Source organism: Mus caroli, unplaced genomic scaffold, assembly GCF_978045245.1.
Source record: "Mus caroli unplaced genomic scaffold, Mus_caroli_1 scaffold_13, whole genome shotgun sequence".
Lineage (NCBI taxonomy): Eukaryota > Metazoa > Chordata > Mammalia > Rodentia > Muridae > Mus > Mus caroli.
The window spans coordinates 109,544,438-109,551,195 of record NW_028227268.1 but is presented as its reverse complement, the minus strand read 5'-3'; the positions used below and the strand labels follow the sequence as shown (position 1 = coordinate 109,551,195).

The window sequence follows — 6,758 nt, the reverse complement described above, 5'->3', positions numbered from 1 at the left end:
AATGCCTGAACCCTCTTACACCAAATAATACTCAAGGCAATTCTTCACAAGTGCCTAGAAAATAACATAATAAAGACATTATTCAGTTATTCAAGGCTGTGGAAAGATGACAAACCCAATTAAGATACCAGATATACAAGAATAATAAATTGGCCCAATAGCATTAACTAGCCTGTTTTAAATACTAATTTTATTAAAATTGAAGAACAATCGGGAGAATATAAAACATCTTATAAAATACTTGATTGCTTGAAGGCATAAATATGACAAAACTTTATAATTGAGATTTTAAGTATTTAAGTATTTATTATCATTTTATGTATATTAGTATTTTGCCTGCAGGTAAGTAAATGCACCATTTGAAATCATTGCCCACAGAGAACAGAAGACCAGAAGGACAGCTGTGTGCCAACACATTGGTGGTGGGAGCAGCAAGCTAGTCCTCTATAAGAACAGTGAATAGTTAGTAACTTTTTCAGGCCATGTGTGTGTGTGTGTGTATTAGTAGGGAGCTACAACCAGAGTCAGGGGGGTCCCCTTCTCAAAAGATAAAGGGAAGGAGGAAATGGGGGAGGGTTTGTTTGAGGAAGTACTAGGAGGAAAGGCTAGGAAGGGCTGATGTTCGACTACATAGTGAATAAATAATACAGTAAAAAAGTAAAATGGAAACATTGAAAATGCACACACACAAATTGAACCTTTTTTTTTTAATTTGGGGATAAGACTTTTGATTAGAAACTGTAATCATTATAAGAAAATAATGAATTCCAGTGTAAAACCTCAGAGTTTGCTTTTGTGAAACGTAATTAGCAGATATTAAAATTATTTTTGTCTAGTATGTTAAGAATTTTTTGAAAGCACAAAAATTGCAAGTGTTCCTCAAAATCACATTTTGATGTAAGGTTACATCATCAATAGTGGGTACTTGAAATTAGAAAGAATATTGGTCAGTGGATTGTAGAAAGAAAAAAATAAATATGCTCTCTTTATTCAAATTATCAAATATTTCTCAAGTATTTATATACAAAATAGACCTCATAATGATAAGATAGAAATATAAGTGGGAAATTATAAATATTCAATTTAGATATCATATGTTATAAACATTAAAATTAGATTTTCTGTGTTAGCTATAATGATGAAAGTTAATTGTGGAAAAGATGCTAAATATCAAGATGAACAAAAATATGCATCATCCTGATTGAAAACAAAATAGTGAAAATTGTCTGGATCCACAGAAAACACTGTAAAGACAATGTGGAAGGAACTGATGCATTACTGTATTTGAAAATAATTAATTTTCTCACAAAGCAAGTGTAATAAGAAAGTTTATTATTTTATGTTTTATAATAGTTTACGTTGTTGTCTGTATATATTTTGCCATTCTTTTGTGTACACACAAAGCATAAAGTAAAACAATGAAAACAGAAAAGAAAATTTTACAGATTAAAAAAATTTAACTTTTCAAAAAAACAACAGCATAAGCAAATTATATAAAACCTAAATATTCTTCACATGAACTAAACCTATCAAAAGTTGGCACTATGAAATATATTTCTGAAATGCTGGCAACTAAGCTATAGCTCAGATTTTCTTTGAAATGGAAGTTGACCTACTCACTTTGGTATAAGCAGTATTTTCAAAGAAATTGAAATTATAAAATCTGTGATTCAAGGATGTTCTTATCATTACCCAGCATGGGGAAATATTCATACCTATTAATGAGAACACACATATAGAACATCACTCCAGGAAAACAAAGGATATCACAAAGAGTTTGCAAAACATTCACATATCTGTTTAAATGGAGATAAATATACAAACTGTCAAAAGTCACAAATGACAAAGCAACAGAGAAAGGTAGGTATGTACCCAGATTCTGCATATTTTAGCAATAATAATCAGAGGTATCTCATAGATTGACAGTAAATAAATAAAAAACTATCATATTTGCCATATTTATGTGGTATTTAACACATAGATGAATAAATACTGCTTATAAGAACACCTGCCGAGCCAGGCGTGGTCCGCATGCCTTTAATCCCAGCACTCGGGAGGCAGAGGCAGGCAGATTTCTTAGTTTGAGGCCAGCCTGGTCTACAAAGTGAGTTCCAGGACAGCCAGGGCTAGCTACACAGAGAAACCCTGTCTCAAAAAAAGAAAGAAAGAAAGAAAGAAAGAAAGAAAGAAAGAGAGAGAGAGAGAGAGAGAGAGAGAGAGAGAGAGAGAGAAAGAAAGAAAGAAAGAAAGAAAGAAAGAAAGAAAGAAAGAAAGAGAAAGAAAGAAAGAAAGAAAGAAAGAAAGAAAGAAAGAAAGAAAGAAAGAAAGAAAGAAAGAAAGAACGGAAGAAAGGAAAGAAAGGAAACCTGTCTGTGAATGTTTGTGTGTGTGTGTACACATGCATCTGTGGATATAATAGAATAAATATTTTTCATACATGTATGTGTGTGTATGCATGTGAGCATATGCACATGCAATAAACTAGCAAAATGAGAACTGGTTCCATATATTTTCCAAAAAAGAAAAAAAAAAAGAAAAAACAATCTGCTTTCTATCTTCGGGAAACTAATGTTAACAGTGTTCTGTACCATCTTCATATTACTGGGTTAAATACCCACTGAGGGGATAAGGACATCTCTTGAGTTTATGTTGTATGTCAGGACATGCTCAAACATATACGAGTTATTTTTCCACAGAAAACTTTACAAGTTCCATTAACATTTTATACCACAAATGTGCAACTTGTATTTATTAACACTTCTCCTAATAATTTTGCTAATATGCTATTTTTTGTTGAAGCTACAGAATTGTTTGATTAAACTATATTTATTTGTTACAGTGAGAAGCCTACCATGTTAGACATCACTAAAAATTCACTGGATGTGACTTAGAAGCCATTTGTTTGACATGATGGCAATAGGGAGGAAAGGTTTTTATAGCCAGGATTCCTACAGATGTTTGTAGAACAGACTATGGGGAAAGTTAATACATTTTTCATGATATCATTGAGTGTGAAAAATAGAAGTTTCAATCTCACAAACATGGACCAGATCTCAGTATCTCACAGATTAAGTCTGAATATCCTTTACTGATCTATGTTTGAATTTATGATATTAGATAGGAATGTACTTTCACACTATGATAATAATCAACTCTTCTTTTATAACCCCATTCCATCTAACTCACATTATTAATATTTTCTTTTCTACTTTTCCAGCAGCACACTTTTTGTTTCTTCCTAAAAATATTCATTATAAAATGTAACATTATTTGTGGTAGCATCTCCATACATGGACTAATAAGGCACCAGTCATGTCTGTCTACTCTGCCATGCTTAGACACCTGTTTTCTCTCAGGACTCTTTACAGGTTCTGAAAGTCTGCCTTATTGCTATTTCCTGCCTTCTGTTTCCCTTGCCCTTCTCTACCTCTGCTGACCACAATTCCAATCTATACTTATTATTGATTGGTGACTTCCTTAAAAGACAACATGTTTCATTTTCTTTTTCTGTTTGGCTTCCTTCATTCACTCTAAGGTTCTTCAATAGCATCAGCATTGCTACAACTGAGCGGATTCTGTTTCTTTTTATGGCTGAGTTGTAGTTCTTCTTGATAATCAATCCATTGTAGTTTTGGACACCTTTGAAAACTTAGTTGCTTATATTTCCTCCTCCTCTTAGATTTTTCATTATTTTGTTGTTAAGAAAGACAGCTATAGATGAAATAAACATAGAAGGCAATCACTTCTTTAATATGAGAAACACCTTCCCCAACAATGGTATAGAAACTTTCAGCGACTTTCATCATGTTACATGATTATCAGTGGCTAACAGTATAATGCTATCATAAGATATAAACAACAAAATCAAATAGCAATAGTTACATCTGAACAGTAACGCTCAAGAAAAACAAAAGATAATTTAATCAATAGTCTTGGGCAGCAAATATCCTAATAAACAGATCAGATTAGTCCCTAGTATTGATTTCTATAAGCCCCTTCCTTAAAAATGGCATCTTTTTTTAGATGTAAAGAATAAGATGTATATACATAAGCCTACGGAATTTAGTAAAAATCCTTAATTTGTATTCTTTTTTTGTAATGAAGGACATGTTTACTTTGACTCACGGTTTTGGGGTACAGTCCATCATGATGGGAAAGTCATGAGTCATGGCGGGAACACAGCATCTCACTGCAGGAGGCATGGAGCTATGAGACTGCTGCTCAGCTTGCTTTCTTTTTTCTCTTCAGTCCAGAACCCCAGCCCATGGAATGATGCCACCCATGGGTAAGGCAGTTCTTGTCACCCCAAATAACATCATCTAGCTAATCCCTCCTGGGAATGCTCAGAAGCTAAGTACTCCCTTATAGGCATGCCTGGAGGCCTAACTACTAGTTTCAAGTGTAGCATTCCTCAGGTGGATCAGGACCCCTTGGGGGTCACTTATCAGATATCATGCATATCAGATATTTACATTATAATTCATAGCAGTAGCAAAATTATAGTTATGAAGTGGTAATGAAATAATTTGAAGGTTGGGAGTCACTCTAACATGAGGAAGAGTACTAAAGGATCACAAGTTTGAGAACCAGGGTTTAGAGCATATCACATTGACAATGTTAACCATCACACAGGCCCATAGCATTCTTTGTCTCTGATGTTTTGGTATTGCCCTCATGCTTTTCTTTAGTCACCTATATGCTCCCAGTGCCATGTCTTAACTGGATTTTCTGCTCCTTGGTCCACCCTCTCCCTCCCCTAATTGAAAGTCTGCTGGTGGATCACAGTTCCACCTGATACTCCTGAGTGGTGTCACTTTGGGATGATATGCCATCATGTAATCTGCCTCAGTAATAGAACACTTCTGGAAAAAACCGGTTGAACAGAGTGAAAGTGTCTGAGAAAAGGGTAAAATCTGCTTCTGCAATCAATCTTTTGGAGAACAGAAGGTGGCCATTAGTGACAATTGTGACAGCCATTTGGGAACTCTGCAGGCTCCTATCACCATCAGGTGTGATAAAATGTGTTCCTGGGTCAAACTAGAGCTCAATGGAAAGAGTTTTAAGTGAATTTGTATACTTTTAGACTACAGTAAATTACTACTAAAAATAAAATCCAAAGAACCCTTGGTAAGAGGAAAAAGAAATAATGGATGTGAAAGACAGTGGGGTACCAGACATACACAGATTTTCTGATGTTACAGAGGAGCTTTGGACACTGGAACAGCATCTGGATCTGTCACATTGATCAAATTGCCTGTAGAGATTGCATGACTTTGACATCAACTCTGTAGTGGTTCTGTCTGGGAAGGCATTAGGCCAACATTTTTGATATTCTGAAACTTTAGAATTACAACTCCATTTGGATAAAACAGAAAAGGACACAAATGTACTGCTTCCTTGATAATGTGCCAACATTTTGTGTAAATGCCTAAAACAGATGTTTCACTGCAAGTAGGAGGAGCCCTGCCATCATGCTGTCTGTCTGATGAGACTCTATGCTGACTATATCTAGTATTGTATGCCACTCTCTGTGGTAGCTGAAAGAAAAGGGATATGAGACCATTTGGTGACATGCAAAGAAACAAAACACAGCAGTAAACAGGGTAGTATACCTTTGTCATATGCTGAGCTTTGTCGTCATGTATGAGTTAAGTGCATAGGATTTACAGTAAATGTCAGGTGAGAAGTCTTCACTGTGAGAAAGCAATAAGCTGTCTCAGACAAAAGTTTATACAGGTCTCATTCAACAATGAAATTTCCTTTCATTATTCAAAAGGAGAAAAATCTCTACCTGTATTTGGAGGTATTTTTGTTTTATCGCAGTAGGAGTATTGACTTATTTATTTATTTATCATTTATTTATATATATATAATACACTTATTTATTATTTTAGCTTCTAAGGATCTATTAAACCTTAGAAATTGTACATATGATTGAATGCCATCTGGCGTTTTCATCCCTGTGTGTGTTATGTGATACTAACTCATCGCTTCTCGGCCTTTTGGCTAAGATCAAGTGTGATACTAACTCAGATTAATTATGTCTGTCTCATTGAATATTTGTCATTTATGGTGGAAATAATCAAAATCTTTTTTGCTGGCCTTTTGAAAGAAACAGTTTATTATTGTTGTATCTAGTGACCTTTCCATGCAGTGTTCCATCAGAACTTTTACCTTTGATGGGGTACCATCTATTGCTTAACTTCCCTGACCCAACCAAAAGTATTCTTACTGCATGAGAAAACACATTCAGTGATGTAACCAACAAAGTAACTGTGGCTTTGCTTCTTGTGACTCTCAATGCTTGGCTGATCTCAGAGTATCTTTTTGGTCTTTGTGACTTTCCTTACCAGACTGTGCACAGTCTATTTGATTACTGCACCCAGATGTAGAGTCATGAGTAAGTTACCAATTTCCCTTCCAGTTAACAGAAACCATGGACTCTCTTAGAGCATTTTGTAATGATTCATATACTGATATAATACCTATAGATGCTAATTTTCCAAATATAATTTCTTGTTCATGATGATGTGTTATTAGTTGGAATAACTTGTTTCGAGTTCTGGTTCTCTATCATAAATTTCTATGTTCTGTTTTGATGCCATAAAGTGGCATGACTTATGTATATTTCACAGAGCACCCACTCTTGACATTTATTTAAATATTGAAGGAAACGGGTAACGTTCAGTCTTCCTTTGCTAATCTTTTCCAGTGCAACTTGACTGGTGACAAACAAGTGAGAATCTGCTCATAAACAC

General features: G+C 34.7%; 1 pseudogene; it reads left to right on the top strand.

Moving 5' to 3' along the window:
* Positions 1-5,986: 5,986 nt before the first annotated feature.
* LOC115032739 (U2 spliceosomal RNA) lies at positions 5,987-6,128 on the top strand (annotated as a pseudogene).
* The last annotated feature ends 630 nt before the right edge of the window (positions 6,129-6,758 follow it).